The sequence below is a fragment of the Phyllobates terribilis genome, unplaced genomic scaffold (assembly GCF_046119375.1).
Source record: "Phyllobates terribilis strain yellow unplaced genomic scaffold, ASM4611937v1 Scaffold_118__1_contigs__length_5260490, whole genome shotgun sequence".
In the NCBI taxonomy this organism is placed as follows: Eukaryota; Metazoa; Chordata; class Amphibia; order Anura; family Dendrobatidae; genus Phyllobates; species Phyllobates terribilis.
Genome location: NW_027362878.1, coordinates 1,116,642 through 1,136,492, shown reverse-complemented (window position 1 = coordinate 1,136,492; position 19,851 = coordinate 1,116,642).

Here is a 19,851-nt window from a genome sequence, read left to right as displayed (position 1 = left end):
AAATACAATTTAATAAAGCATAGGATAAAACAACATAAATTCAATTTAATAAAGCATAGGTTAAAACAACATAAATACAATTTAATAAAGCACAGAATAAAACAACATAAATACAATTTAGTAAAGCATAGGTCAAAATAACATAAATACAATTTAATAAAGCATAGGATAAAACAACATAAATACAATTTAATAAAGCATAGGTTAAAACAACATAAATACAATTTAATAAAGCATAGGATAAAACAACATAAATACAATTTAATAAAGCATAGGATAAAACAACATAAATAAAATTTAATAAAGCATAGGATAAAACAACATAAATAAAATTTAATAAAGCATAGGTTAAAATAACATAAATACAATTTAATAAAGCATAGGACAAAACAACATAAAAACAATTTAATAAAGCATAGTTTAAAACAACATAAATACAATTTATTAAAGCATAGGATAAAACCACAGAATTAGAATTTAATAAAGCATAGGATAAAACAACATAAATACAATTTAGTAAAGCATAGGTCAAAATAACATAAATACAATTTAATAAAGCATAGGATAAAACAACATAAATACAATTTAATAAAGCATAGGTTAAAACAACATAAATACAATTTAATAAAGCATAGGATAAAACAACATAAATACAATTTAATAAAGCATAGGATAAAACAACATAAATAAAATTTAATAAAGCATAGAATAAAACAACATAAATAAAAATTTAATAAAGCATAGGATAAAACAACATTAATACAATTTAATAAAGCATAGGATAAAACAACATAAATACAATTTAATAAAGCATAGGATAAAACAAGATAAATACAATTTAATAAAGCATAGGATAAAACAAGATAAATAAAATTTAATAAAGCATACGTTAAAACAACATAAATACAATTTAATAAAGCATAGGATAAAACCACAGAAATACAATTTAATAAAGCATAGGATAAAACAACATAAATACAATTTAATAAAGCATAGGACAAAACAACATAAATACAATTTAATAAAGCAGAGGATAAAACAACATAAATACAATTTAATGAAACATAGGATAAACAACATAAATACAATTTAATAAAGCATAGGATAAAACAACATAAATACAATTTAATAAAGCATAGGCTAAAACTACATAAATACAATTTAATAAAGCATAGGATAAAACAAATTAAATACAATATAATAAAGCATAGGATAAAACAACATAAATTCAATTTAATAAAGCATAGGATAAAACAACATAAATACAATTTAATAAAGCATAAGATAAAACAACATGAATTCAATTTAATAAAGCATAGGATAAAACAACATAAATACAATTTAATAAAGCATAGGATAAAACAACATAAATACAATTTAATAAAGCATATGATAAAACAACATAAATACAATTTAATAAAGCATAGGTTAAAACAACATAAATACAATTTAATAAAGCATAGGATAAAACAACATAAATACAATTTAATAAAGCATAGGATAAAACAACATAAATAAAATTTAATAAAGCATAGGATAAAACAACATAAATACAATTTAATAAAGCATAGGATAAAACAACATAAATACAATTTAATAAAGCATAGGATAAAACAACATAAATAAAATTTAATAAAGCATAGGTTAAAACAACATAAATACAATTTAATAAAGCATAGGATAAAACAACATAAATACAATTTAATAAAGCATAGGATAAAACAACATAAATAAAATTTAATAAAGCATAGGATAAAACAACATAAATAAAATTTAATAAAGCATAGGTTAAAATAACATAAATACAATTTAATAAAGCATAGGACAAAACAACATAAAAACAATTTAATAAAGCACAGTTTAAAACAACATAAATACAATTTATTAAAGCATAGGATAAAACCACAGAATTAGAATTTAATAAAGCATAGGATAAAACAACATAAATACAATTTAATGAAACATAGGATAAACAACATAAATACAATTTAATAAAGCATAGGATAAACAACATAAATACAATTTAATAAAGCATAGGCTAAAACTACATAAATACAATTTAATAAAGCTTAGGATAAAACAAATTAAATACAATATAATAAAGCATAGGATAAAACAACATAAATTCAATTTAATAAAGCATAGGCTAAAACTACATAAATACAATTTAATAAAGCATAGGATAAAACAAATTAAATAGAGCATAGGATAAAACAACATAAATACAAATTTAATAAAGCATAGGATAAAACAAAATAAATACAATTTAATAAAGCATAGGTTAAAACAACATAAATACAATTTAATAAAGCATAGGATAAAACAACATAAATTCAATTTAATAAAGCATAGGATAAAACAACATAAATACAATTTAATAAAGCACAGGATAAAACAAAATAAATAAAATTTAATAAAGCATAGGATAAAACAACATAAATAAAATTTAATAAAGCATAGGATAAAACAACATAAATACAATTTAATAAAGCATAGGATAAAACAACATAAATAAAATTTAATAAAGCATAGGATAAAACAACATAAATACAATTTAATAAAGCATATGATAAAACAACATAAATACAATTTAATAAAGCATAGGATAAAACAACATAAATACAATTTAATAAAGCATAGGTTAAAACAACATAAATACAATTTAATAAAGCATAGGATAAAACAACATAAATACAATTTAATAAAGCATAGGATAAAACAACATAAATAAAATTTAATAAAGCATAGGATAAAACAACATAAATAAAATTTAATAAAGCATAGGTTAAAATAACATAAATACAATTTAATAAAGCATAGGACAAAACAACATAAAAACAATTTAATAAAGCATAGTTTAAAACAACATAAATACAATTTATTAAAGCATAGGATAAAACCACAGAATTAGAATTTAATAAAGCATAGGATAAAACAACATAAATACAATTTAGTAAAGCATAGGTCAAAATAACATAAATACAATTTAATAAAGCATAGGATAAAACAACATAAATACAATTTAATAAAGCATAGGTTAAAACAACATAAATACAATTTAATAAAGCATAGGATAAAACAACATAAATACAATTTAATAAAGCATAGGATAAAACAACATAAATAAAATTTAATAAAGCATAGGATAAAACAACATAAATAAAAATTTAATAAAGCATAGGATAAAACAACATTAATACAATTTAATAAAGCATAGGATAAAACAACATAAATACAATTTAATAAAGCATAGGATAAAACAAGATAAATACAATTTAATAAAGCATAGGATAAAACAAGATAAATAAAATTTAATAAAGCATACGTTAAAACAACATAAATACAATTTAATAAAGCATAGGATAAAACCACAGAAATACAATTTAATAAAGCATAGGATAAAACAACATAAATACAATTTAATAAAGCATAGGACAAAACAACATAAATACAATTTAATAAAGCAGAGGATAAAACAACATAAATACAATTTAATGAAACATAGGATAAACAACATAAATACAATTTAATAAAGCATAGGATAAAACAACATAAATACAATTTAATAAAGCATAGGCTAAAACTACATAAATACAATTTAATAAAGCATAGGATAAAACAAATTAAATACAATATAATAAAGCATAGGATAAAACAACATAAATTCAATTTAATAAAGCATAGGATAAAACAACATAAATACAATTTAATAAAGCATAAGATAAAACAACATGAATTCAATTTAATAAAGCATAGGATAAAACAACATAAATACAATTTAATAAAGCATAGGATAAAACAACATAAATACAATTTAATAAAGCATATGATAAAACAACATAAATACAATTTAATAAAGCATAGGTTAAAACAACATAAATACAATTTAATAAAGCATAGGATAAAACAACATAAATACAATTTAATAAAGCATAGGATAAAACAACATAAATAAAATTTAATTAAGCATAGGATAAAACAACATAAATACAATTTAATAAAGCATAGGATAAAACAACATAAATACAATTTAATAAAGCATAGGATAAAACAACATAAATAAAATTTAATAAAGCATAGGTTAAAACAACATAAATACAATTTAATAAAGCATAGGATAAAACAACATAAATACAATTTAATAAAGCATAGGATAAAACAACATAAATAAAATTTAATAAAGCATAGGATAAAACAACATAAATAAAATTTAATAAAGCATAGGTTAAAATAACATAAATACAATTTAATAAAGCATAGGACAAAACAACATAAAAACAATTTAATAAAGCACAGTTTAAAACAACATAAATACAATTTATTAAAGCATAGGATAAAACCACAGAATTAGAATTTAATAAAGCATAGGATAAAACAACATAAATACAATTTAATGAAACATAGGATAAACAACATAAATACAATTTAATAAAGCATAGGATAAACAACATAAATACAATTTAATAAAGCATAGGCTAAAACTACATAAATACAATTTAATAAAGCTTAGGATAAAACAAATTAAATACAATATAATAAAGCATAGGATAAAACAACATAAATTCAATTTAATAAAGCATAGGCTAAAACTACATAAATACAATTTAATAAAGCATAGGATAAAACAAATTAAATAGAGCATAGGATAAAACAACATAAATACAAATTTAATAAAGCATAGGATAAAACAAAATAAATACAATTTAATAAAGCATAGGTTAAAACAACATAAATACAATTTAATAAAGCATAGGATAAAACAACATAAATTCAATTTAATAAAGCATAGGATAAAACAACATAAATACAATTTAATAAAGCACAGGATAAAACAAAATAAATAAAATTTAATAAAGCATAGGATAAAACAACATAAATAAAATTTAATAAAGCATAGGATAAAACAACATAAATACAATTTAATAAAGCATAGGATAAAACAACATAAATAAAATTTAATAAAGCATAGGATAAAACAACATAAATACAATTTAATAAAGCATATGATAAAACAACATAAATACAATTTAATAAAGCATAGGTTAAAACAACATAAATACAATTTAATAAAGCATAGGATAAAACAACATAAATACAATTTAATAAAGCATAGGATAAAACAACATAAATATAATTTAATAAAGCATAGGATAAAACAACATAAATACAATTTAATAAAGCATAGGATAAAACAACATAAATACAATTTAATAAAGCATAGGATAAAACAACATAAATACAATTTAATAAAGCATAGGATAAAACAACATAAATACAATTTAATAAAGCATAGGATAAAACAACATAAATAAAATTTAATAAAGCATAGGTTAAAATAACATAAATACAATTTAATAAAGCATAGGACAAACCAACATAAAAACAATTTAATAAAGCATAGTTTAAAACAACATAAATACAATTTAATAAAGCATAGGATAAAACAACATAAATAAAATTTAATAAAGCATAGGATAAAACAACATAAATAAAAATTTAATAAAGCATAGGATAAAACAACATAAAAACAATTTAATAAAGCATAGGTTAAAACAACATAAATACAATTTAATAAAGCATAGGATAAAACAACATAAATACAATTTAATAAAGCATAGGATAAAACAACATAAATAAAATTTAATAAAGCATAGGTTAAAACAACATAAATACAATTTAATAAAGCATAGGATAAAACAACATAAATACAATTTAATAAAGCATAGGTTAAAACAACATAAATACAATTTAATAAAGCATAGGACAAAACAACATAAATACAATTTAATAAAGCAGAGGATAAAACAACATAAATACAATTTAATGAAACATAGGATAAACAACATCAATACAATTTAATAAAGCATAGGATAAAACAACATAAATACAATTTAATAAAGCATAGGCTAAAACTACATAAATACAATTTAATAAAGCATAGGATAAAACAAATTAAACACAATATAATAAAGCATAGGATAAAACAACATAAATTAAATTTAATAAAGCATAGGATAAAACAACATAAATACAATTTAATAAAGCATAAGATAAAACAACATGAATACAATTTAATAAAGCATAGGATAAAACAACATAAATACAATTTAATAAAGCATAGGTTAAAACAACATAAATACAATTTAATAAAGCATAGGATAAAACAACATAAATACAATTTAATAAAGCATAGGATAAAACAACATAAATAAAATTTAATAAAGCATAGGATAAAACAACATAAATACAATTTAATAAAGCATATGATTAAACAACATAAATGCAATTTAATAAAGCATAGGTTAAATCAACATAAACACAATTTAATAAAGCATAGGATAAAACAACATAAATACAATTTAAAAAAGCATAGGATAAAACAACATAAATAAAATTTAATAAAGCAAAGGATAAAACAACATAAATACAATTTAATAAAGCATAGGATAAAACAACATAAATACAATTTAATAAAGCATAGGATAAAACAACATAAATACAATTTAATAAAGCATAGGATAAAACAACATAAATACAATTTAATAAAGCATAGGATAAAACAACATAAATAAAATTTAATAAAGCATAGGTTAAAATAACATAAATACAATTTAATAAAGCATAGGACAAAACAACATAAAAACAATTTAATAAAGCATAGTTTAAAACAACATAAATACAATTTATTAAAGCATAGGATAAAACCACAGAATTAGAATTTAATAAAGCATAGGATAAAACAACATAAATACAATTTAATGAAACATAGGATAAACAACATAAATACAATTTAATAAAGCATAGGATAAACAACATAAATACAATTTAATAAAGCATAGGCTAAAACTACATAAATACAATTTAATAAAGCTTAGGATAAAACAAATTAAATACAATATAATAAAGCATAGGATAAAACAACATAAATTCAATTTAATAAAGCATAGGCTAAAACTACATAAATACAATTTAATAAAGCTTAGGATAAAACAAATTAAATACAATATAATAAAGCATAGGATAAAACAACATAAATTCAATTTAATAAAGCATAGGATAAAACAACATAAATACAATTTAATATAGCATAAGATAAAACAACATGAATACAATTTAATAAAGCATAGGTTAAAACAACATAAATTCAATTTAATAAAGCATAGGATAAAACAACATAAATACAATTTAATATAGCATAAGATAAAACAACATAAATACAATTTAATAAAGCATAGGATAAAACAACATAAATTCAATTTAATAAAGCATAGGTTAAAACAACATAAATACAATTTAATAAAGCACAGAATAAAACAACATAAATACAATTTAGTAAAGCATAGGTCAAAATAACATAAATACAATTTAATAAAGCATAGGATAAAACAACATAAATACAATTTAATAAAGCATAGGTTAAAACAACATAAATACAATTTAATAAAGCATAGGATAAAACAACATAAATACAATTTAATAAAGCATAGGATAAAACAACATAAATAAAATTTAATAAAGCATAGGATAAAACAACATAAATAAAATTTAATAAAGCATAGGTTAAAATAACATAAATACAATTTAATAAAGCATAGGACAAAACAACATAAAAACAATTTAATAAAGCATAGTTTAAAACAACATAAATACAATTTATTAAAGCATAGGATAAAACCACAGAATTAGAATTTAATAAAGCATAGGATAAAACAACATAAATACAATTTAGTAAAGCATAGGTCAAAATAACATAAATGCAATTTAATAAGGCATAGGATAAAACAACATAAATACAATTTAATAAAGCATAGGTTAAAACAACATAAATACAATTTATTAAAGCATAGGATAAAACAACATAAATACAATTTAATAAAGCATAGGATAAAACAACATAAATAAAATTTAATAAAGCATAGGATAAAACAACATAAATAAAAATTTAATAAAGCATAGGATAAAACAACATTAATACAATTTAATAAAGCATAGGATAAAACAACATAAATACAATTTAATAAAGCATAGGATAAAACAAGATAAATACAATTTAATAAAGCATAGGATAAAACAAGATAAATAAAATTTAATAAAGCATACGTTAAAACAACATAAATACAATTTAATAAAGCATAGGATAAAACCACAGAAATACAATTTAATAAAGCATAGGATAAAACAACATAAATACAATTTAATAAAGCATAGGACAAAACAACATAAATACAATTTAATAAAGCAGAGGATAAAACAACATAAATACAATTTAATGAAACATAGGATAAACAACATAAATACAATTTAATAAAGCATAGGATAAAACAACATAAATACAATTTAATAAAGCATAGGCTAAAACTACATAAATACAATTTAATAAAGCATAGGATAAAACAAATTAAATACAATATAATAAAGCATAGGATAAAACAACATAAATTCAATTTAATAAAGCATAGGATAAAACAACATAAATACAATTTAATAAAGCATAAGATAAAACAACATGAATTCAATTTAATAAAGCATAGGATAAAACAACATAAATACAATTTAATAAAGCATAGGTTAAAACAACATAAATACAATTTAATAAAGCATAGGATAAAACAACATAAATTCAATTTAATAAAGCATAGGATAAAACAACATAAATACAATTTAATAAAGCACAGGATAAAACAAAATAAATAAAATTTAATGAAGCATAGGATAAAACAACATAAATAAAATTTAATAAAGCATAGGATAAAACAACATAAATACAATTTAATAAAGCATAGGATAAAACAAGATAAATAAAATTTAATAAAGCATAGGATAAAACAACATAAATACAATTTAATAAAGAATATGATAAAACAACATAAATACAATTTAATAAAGCATAGGTTAAAACAACATAAATACAATTTAATAAAGCATAGGATAAAACAACATAAATACAATTTAATAAAGCATAGGATAAAACAACATAAATAAAATTTAATAAAGCATAGGATAAAACAACATAAATACAATTTAATAAAGCATAGGATAAAACAACATAAATACAATTTAATAAAGCATAGGATAAAACAACATAAATGCAATTTAATAAAGCATAGGATAAAACAACATAAATACAATTTAATAAAGCATAGGATAAAACAACATAAATACAATTTAATAAAGCATAGGTTAAAATAACATAAATACAATTTAATAAAGCATAGGACAAAACAACATAAAAACAATTTAATAAAGCATAGTTTAAAACAACATAAATACAATTTAATAAAGCATAGGATAAAACAACATAAATAAAATTTAATAAAGCATAGGATAAAACAACATAAATAAAAATTTAATAAAGCATAGGATAAAACAACATAAAAACAATTTAATAAAGCATAGGATAAAACAACATAAATACAATTTAATAAAGCATAGGATAAAACAACATAAATACAATTTAATAAAGCATAGGATAAAACAACATAAATAAAATTTAATAAAGCATAGTTTAAAACAACATAAATACAATTTAATAAAGCATAGGATAAAACCACAGAAATACAATTTAATAAAGCATAGGATAAAACAACATAAATACAATTTAATAAAGCATAGGACAAAACAACATAAATACAATTTAATAAAGCAGAGGATAAAACAACATAAATACAATTTAATGAAACATAGGATAAACAACATCAATACAATTTAATAAAGCATAGGATAAAACAACATAAATAAAATTTAATAAAGCATAGGATAAAACAACATAAATACAATTTAATAAAGCATATGATTAAACAACATAAATGCAATTTAATAAAGCATAGGTTAAATCAACATAAATACAATTTAATAAAGCATAGGATAAAACAACATAAATACAATTTAAAAAAGCATAGGATAAAACAACATAAATAAAATTTAATAAAGCATAGGATAAAACAACATAAATACAATTTAATAAAGCATAGGATAAAACAACATAAATACAATTTAATAAAGCATAGGATAAAACAACCTAAATACAATTTAATAAAGCATAGGATAAAACAACATAAATAAAATTTAATAAAGCATAGGTTAAAATAACATAAATACAATTTAATAAAGCATAGGACAAAACAACATAAAAACAATTTAATAAAGCATAGTTTAAAACAACATAAATACAATTTATTAAAGCATAGGATAAAACCACAGAATTATAATTTAATAAAGCATAGGATAAAACAACATAAATACAATTTAATGAAACATAGGATAAACAACATAAATACAATTTAATAAAGCATAGGATAAACAACATAAATACAATTTAATAAAGCATAGGCTAAAACTACATAAATACAATTTAATAAAGCTTAGGATAAAACAAATTAAATACAATATAATAAAGCATAGGATAAAACAACATAAATTCAATTTAATAAAGCATAGGCTAAAACTACATAAATACAATTTAATAAAGCTTAGGATAAAACAAATTAAATACAATATAATAAAGCATAGGATAAAACAACATAAATTCAATTTAATAAAGCATAGGATAAAACAACATAAATACAATTTATTATAGCATAAGATAAAACAACATGAATACAATTTAATAAAGCATAGGTTAAAACAACATAAATTCAATTTAATAAAGCATAGGATAAAACAACATAAAAACAATTTAATATAGCATAAGATAAAACAACATAAATACAATTTAATAAAGCATAGGATAAAACAACATAAATTCAATTTAATAAAGCATAGGCTAAAACAACATAAATACAATTTAATAAAGCACAGAATAAAACAACATAAATACAATTTAGTAAAGCATAGGTCAAAATAACATAAATACAATTTAATAAAGCATATGATAAAACAACATAAATACAATTTAATAAAGCATAGGATAAAACAACATAAATACAATTTAATAAAGCATAGGTTAAAACAACATAAATACAATTTAATAAAGCATAGGATAAAACAACATAAATACAATTTAATAAAGCATAGGATAAAACAACATAAATAAAATTTAATAAAGCATAGGATAAAACAACATAAATAAAATTTAATAAAGCATAGGTTAAAATAACATAAATACAATTTAATAAAGCATAGGACAAAACAACATAAAAACAATTTAATAAAGCATAGTTTAAAACAACATAAAGACAATTTATTAAAGCATAGGATAAAACCACAGAATTAGAATTTAATAAAGCATAGGATAAAACAACATAAATACAATTTAGTAAAGCATAGGTCAAAATAACATAAATACAATTTAATAAAGCATAGGATAAAACAACATAAATACAATTTAATAAAGCATAGGTTAAAACAACATAAATACAATTTAATAAAGCATAGGATAAAACAACATAAATACAATTTAATAAAGCATAGGATAAAACAACATAAATAAAATTTAATAAAGCATAGGATAAAACAACATAAATAAAAATTTAATAAAGCATAGGATAAAACAACATTAATACAATTTAATAAAGCATAGGATAAAACAACATAAATACAATTTAATAAAGCATAGGATAAAACAAGATAAATACAATTTAATAAAGCATAGGATAAAACAAGATAAATAAAATTTAATAAAGCATACGTTAAAACAACATAAATACAATTTAATAAAGCATAGGATAAAACCACAGAAATACAATTTAATAAAGCATAGGATAAAACAACATAAATACAATTTAATAAAGCATAGGACAAAACAACATAAATACAATTTAATAAAGCAGAGGATAAAACAACATAAATACAATTTAATGAAACATAGGATAAACAACATAAATACAATTTAATAAAGCATAGGATAAAACAACATAAATACAATTTAATAAAGCATAGGCTAAAACTACATAAATACAATTTAATAAAGCATAGGATAAAACAAATTAAATACAATATAATAAAGCATAGGATAAAACAACATAAATTCAATTTAATAAAGCATAGGATAAAACAACATAAATACAATTTAATAAAGCATAAGATAAAACAACATGAATTCAATTTAATAAAGCATAGGATAAAACAACATAAATACAATTTAATAAAGCATAGGATAAAACAACATAAATACAATTTAATAAAGCATATGATAAAACAACATAAATACAATTTAATAAAGCATAGGTTAAAACAACATAAATACAATTTAATAAAGCATAGGATAAAACAACATAAATACAATTTAATAAAGCATAGGATAAAACAACATAAATAAAATTTAATTAAGCATAGGATAAAACAACATAAATACAATTTAATAAAGCATAGGATAAAACAACATAAATACAATTTAATAAAGCATAGGATAAAACAACATAAATAAAATTTAATAAAGCATAGGTTAAAACAACATAAATACAATTTAATAAAGCATAGGATAAAACAACATAAATACAATTTAATAAAGCATAGGATAAAACAACATAAATAAAATTTAATAAAGCATAGGATAAAACAACATAAATAAAATTTAATAAAGCATAGGTTAAAATAACATAAATACAATTTAATAAAGCATAGGACAAAACAACATAAAAACAATTTAATAAAGCACAGTTTAAAACAACATAAATACAATTTATTAAAGCATAGGATAAAACCACAGAATTAGAATTTAATAAAGCATAGGATAAAACAACATAAATACAATTTAATGAAACATAGGATAAACAACATAAATACAATTTAATAAAGCATAGGATAAACAACATAAATACAATTTAATAAAGCATAGGCTAAAACTACATAAATACAATTTAATAAAGCTTAGGATAAAACAAATTAAATACAATATAATAAAGCATAGGATAAAACAACATAAATTCAATTTAATAAAGCATAGGCTAAAACTACATAAATACAATTTAATAAAGCATAGGATAAAACAAATTAAATAGAGCATAGGATAAAACAACATAAATACAAATTTAATAAAGCATAGGATAAAACAAAATAAATACAATTTAATAAAGCATAGGTTAAAACAACATAAATACAATTTAATAAAGCATAGGATAAAACAACATAAATTCAATTTAATAAAGCATAGGATAAAACAACATAAATACAATTTAATAAAGCACAGGATAAAACAAAATAAATAAAATTTAATAAAGCATAGGATAAAACAACATAAATAAAATTTAATAAAGCATAGGATAAAACAACATAAATACAATTTAATAAAGCATAGGATAAAACAACATAAATAAAATTTAATAAAGCATAGGATAAAACAACATAAATACAATTTAATAAAGCATATGATAAAACAACATAAATACAATTTAATAAAGCATAGGTTAAAACAACATAAATACAATTTAATAAAGCATAGGATAAAACAACATAAATACAATTTAATAAAGCATAGGATAAAACAACATAAATATAATTTAATAAAGCATAGGATAAAACAACATAAATACAATTTAATAAAGCATAGGATAAAACAACATAAATACAATTTAATAAAGCATAGGATAAAACAACATAAATACAATTTAATAAAGCATAGGATAAAACAACATAAATACAATTTAATAAAGCATAGGATAAAACAACATAAATAAAATTTAATAAAGCATAGGTTAAAATAACATAAATACAATTTAATAAAGCATAGGACAAAACAACATAAAAACAATTTAATAAAGCATAGTTTAAAACAACATAAATACAATTTAATAAAGCATAGGATAAAACAACATAAATAAAATTTAATAAAGCATAGGATAAAACAACATAAATAAAAATTTAATAAAGCATAGGATAAAACAACATAAAAACAATTTAATAAAGCATAGGTTAAAACAACATAAATACAATTTAATAAAGCATAGGATAAAACAACATAAATACAATTTAATAAAGCATAGGATAAAACAACATAAATAAAATTTAATAAAGCATAGGTTAAAACAACATAAATACAATTTAATAAAGCATAGGATAAAACAACATAAATACAATTTAATAAAGCATAGGTTAAAACAACATAAATACAATTTAATAAAGCATAGGACAAAACAACATAAATACAATTTAATAAAGCAGAGGATAAAACAACATAAATACAATTTAATGAAACATAGGATAAACAACATCAATACAATTTAATAAAGCATAGGATAAAACAACATAAATACAATTTAATAAAGCATAGGCTAAAACTACATAAATACAATTTAATAAAGCATAGGATAAAACAAATTAAACACAATATAATAAAGCATAGGATAAAACAACATAAATTAAATTTAATAAAGCATAGGATAAAACAACATAAATACAATTTAATAAAGCATAAGATAAAACAACATGAATACAATTTAATAAAGCATAGGATAAAACAACATAAATACAATTTAATAAAGCATAGGTTAAAACAACATAAATACAATTTAATAAAGCATAGGATAAAACAACATAAATACAATTTAATAAAGCATAGGATAAAACAACATAAATAAAATTTAATAAAGCATAGGATAAAACAACATAAATACAATTTAATAAAGCATATGATTAAACAACATAAATGCAATTTAATAAAGCATAGGTTAAATCAACATAAACACAATTTAATAAAGCATAGGATAAAACAACATAAATACAATTTAAAAAAGCATAGGATAAAACAACATAAATAAAATTTAATAAAGCAAAGGATAAAACAACATAAATACAATTTAATAAAGCATAGGATAAAACAACATAAATACAATTTAATAAAGCATAGGATAAAACAACATAAATACAATTTAATAAAGCATAGGATAAAACAACATAAATACAATTTAATAAAGCATAGGATAAAACAACATAAATAAAATTTAATAAAGCATAGGTTAAAATAACATAAATACAATTTAATAAAGCATAGGACAAAACAACATAAAAACAATTTAATAAAGCATAGTTTAAAACAACATAAATACAATTTATTAAAGCATAGGATAAAACCACAGAATTAGAATTTAATAAAGCATAGGATAAAACAACATAAATACAATTTAATGAAACATAGGATAAACAACATAAATACAATTTAATAAAGCATAGGATAAACAACATAAATACAATTTAATAAAGCATAGGCTAAAACTACATAAATACAATTTAATAAAGCTTAGGATAAAACAAATTAAATACAATATAATAAAGCATAGGATAAAACAACATAAATTCAATTTAATAAAGCATAGGCTAAAACTACATAAATACAATTTAATAAAGCTTAGGATAAAACAAATTAAATACAATATAATAAAGCATAGGATAAAACAACATAAATTCAATTTAATAAAGCATAGGATAAAACAACATAAATACAATTTAATATAGCATAAGATAAAACAACATGAATACAATTTAATAAAGCATAGGTTAAAACAACATAAATTCAATTTAATAAAGCATAGGATAAAACAACATAAATACAATTTAATATAGCATAAGATAAAACAACATAAATACAATTTAATAAAGCATAGGATAAAACAACATAAATTCAATTTAATAAAGCATAGGTTAAAACAACATAAATACAATTTAATAAAGCACAGAATAAAACAACATAAATACAATTTAGTAAAGCATAGGTCAAAATAACATAAATACAATTTAATAAAGCATAGGATAAAACAACATAAATACAATTTAATAAAGCATAGGACAAAACAACATAAAAACAATTTAATAAAGCATAGTTTAAAACAACATAAATACAATTTAATAAAGCATAGGATAAAACAACATAAATAAAATTTAATAAAGCATAGGATAAAACAACATAAATAAAAATTTAATAAAGCATAGGATAAAACAACATAAAAACAATTTAATAAAGCATAGGATAAAACAACATAAATACAATTTAATAAAGCATAGGATAAAACAACATAAATACAATTTAATAAAGCATAGGATAAAACAACATAAATAAAATTTAATAAAGCATAGTTTAAAACAACATAAATACAATTTAATAAAGCATAGGATAAAACCACAGAAATACAATTTAATAAAGCATAGGATAAAACAACATAAATACAATTTAATAAAGCATAGGACAAAACAACATAAATACAATTTAATAAAGCAGAGGATAAAACAACATAAATACAATTTAATGAAACATAGGATAAACAACATCAATACAATTTAATAAAGCATAGGATAAAACAACATAAATAAAATTTAATAAAGCATAGGATAAAACAACATAAATACAATTTAATAAAGCATATGATTAAACAACATAAATGCAATTTAATAAAGCATAGGTTAAATCAACATAAATACAATTTAATAAAGCATAGGATAAAACAACATAAATACAATTTAAAAAAGCATAGGATAAAACAACATAAATAAAATTTAATAAAGCATAGGATAAAACAACATAAATACAATTTAATAAAGCATAGGATAAAACAACATAAATACAATTTAATAATGCATAGGATAAAACAACATAAATACAATTTAATAAAGCATAGGATAAAACAACCTAAATACAATTTAATAAAGCATAGGATAAAACAACATAAATAAAATTTAATAAAGCATAGGTTAAAATAACATAAATACAATTTAATAAAGCATAGGACAAAACAACATAAAAACAATTTAATAAAGCATAGTTTAAAACAACATAAATACAATTTATTAAAGCATAGGATAAAACCACAGAATTATAATTTAATAAAGCATAGGATAAAACAACATAAATACAATTTAATGAAACATAGGATAAACAACATAAATACAATTTAATAAAGCATAGGATATAAAACATAAATACAATTTAATAAAGCATAGGCTAAAACTACATAAATACAATTTAATAAAGCTTAGGATAAAACAAATTAAATACAATATAATAAAGCATAGGATAAAACAACATAAATTCAATTTAATAAAGCATAGGCTAAAACTACATAAATACAATTTAATAAAGCTTAGGATAAAACAAATTAAATACAATATAATAAAGCATAGGATAAAACAACATAAATTCAATTTAATAAAGCATAGGATAAAACAACATAAATACAATTTATTATAGCATAAGATAAAACAACATGAATACAATTTAATAAAGCATAGGTTAAAACAACATAAATTCAATTTAATAAAGCATAGGATAAAACAACATAAAAACAATTTAATATAGCATAAGATAAAACAACATAAATACAATTTAATAAAGCATAGGATAAAACAACATAAATTCAATTTAATAAAGCATAGGCTAAAACAACATAAATACAATTTAATAAAGCACAGAATAAAACAACATAAATACAATTTAGTAAAGCATAGGTCAAAATAACATAAATACAATTTAATAAAGCATAGGATAAAACAACATAAATACAATTTAATAAAGCATAGGTTAAAACAACATAAATACAATTTAATAAAGCATAGGATAAAACAACATAAATACAATTTAATAAAGCATAGGATAAAACAACATAAATAAAATTTAATAAAGCATAGGATAAAACAACATAAATAAAATTTAATAAAGCATAGGTTAAAATAACATAAATACAATTTAATAAAGCATAGGACAAAACAACATAAAAACAATTTAATAAAGCATAGTTTAAAACAACATAAATACAATTTATTAAAGCATAGGATAAAACCACAGAATTAGAATTTAATAAAGCATAGGATAAAACAAAATAAATACAATTTAATGAAACATAGAATAAACAACATAAATACAATTTAATAAAGCATAGGATAAACAACATAAATACAATTTAATAAAGCATAGGCTAAAACTACATAAATACAATTTAATAAAGCTTAGGATAAAACAAATTAAATACAATATAATAAAGCATAGGATAAAACAACATAAATTCAATTTAATAAAGCATAGGCTAAAACTACATAAATACAATTTAATAAAGCTTAGGATAAAACAAATTAAATACAATATAATAAAGCATAGGATAAAACAACATAAATTCAATTTAATAAAGCATAGGATAAAACAACATAAATACAATTTAATATAGCATAAGATAAAACAACATGAATACAATTTAATAAAGCATAGGTTAAAACAACATAAATACAATTTAATAAAGCACAGGATAAAACAACATAAATACAATTTAATAAAGCATAAGACAAAAAAACATAAATACAATTTAATAAAGCATATGTTAAAGCAACATAAATACAATTTAATAAAGCATAGGTTAAAACAACATAAATACAATTTAATAAAGCATAGGATAAAACAACATAAATACAATTTAATAAAGCTTAGGATAAAACAACATAAATTCAATTTAATAAAGCATAGGTTAAAACAACATAAATACAATTTAATAAAGCACAGAATAAAACAACATAAATACAATTTAGTAAAGCATAGGTCAAAATAACATAAATACAATTTAATAAAGCATAGGATAAAACAACATAAATACAATTTAATAAAGCATAGGTTAAAACAACATAAATACAATTTAATAAAGCATAGGATAAAACAACATAAATACAATTTAATAAAGCATAGGATAAAACAACATAAATACAATTTAATAAAGCATAGGATAAAACAACATAAATACAATTTAATAAAGCATAGGTTAAAATAACATAAATACAATTTAATAACGCATAGGACAAAACAACATAAAAACAATTTAAAAAAGCATAGTTTAAAACAAAATAAATACAATTTATTAAAGCATAGGATAAAACCACAGAATTAGAATTTAATAAAGCATAGGATAAAACAACATAAATACAATTTAATGAAACATAGGATAAACAACATAAATACAATTTAATAAAGCATAGGATAAAACAACATAAATACAATTTAAAAAAGCATAGGATAAAACAACATAAATAAAATTTAATAAAGCATAGGATAAAACAACATAAATACAATTTAATAAAGCATAGGATAAAACAACATAAATACAATTTAATAAAGCATAGGATAAAACAACATAAATACAATTTAATAAAGCATAGGATAAAACAACCTAAATACAATTTAATAAAGCATAGGATAAAACAACATAAATAAAATTTAATAAAGCATAGGTTAAAATAACATAAATACAATTTAATAAAGCATAGGACAAAACAACATAAAAACAATTTAATAAAGCATAGTTTAAAACAACATAAATACAATTTATTAAAGCATAGGATAAAACCACAGAATTAGAATTTAATAAAGCATAGGATAAAACAACATAAATACAATTTAATGAAACATAGGATAAACAACATAAATACAATTTAATAAAGCATAGGATAAACAACATAAATACAATTTAATAAAGCATAGGCTAAAACTACATAAATACAATTTAATAAAGCTTAGGATAAAACAAATTAAATACAATATAATAAAGCATAGGATAAAACAACATAAATTCAATTTAATAAAGCATAGGCTAAAACTACATAAATACAATTTAATAAAGCTTAGGATAAAACAAATTAAATACAATATAATAAAGCATAGGATAAAACAACATAAATTCAATTTAATAAAGCATAGGATATAACAACATAAATACAATTTAATATAGCATAAGATAAAACAACATGAATACAATTTAATAAAGCATAGGTTAAAACAACATAAATTCAATTTAATAAAGCATAGGATAAAACAACATAAAAACAATTTAATATAGCATAAGATAAAACAACATAAATACAATTTAATAAAGCATAGGATAAAACAACATAAATTCAATTTAATAAAGCATAGGCTAAAACAACATAAATACAATTTAATAAAGCACAGAA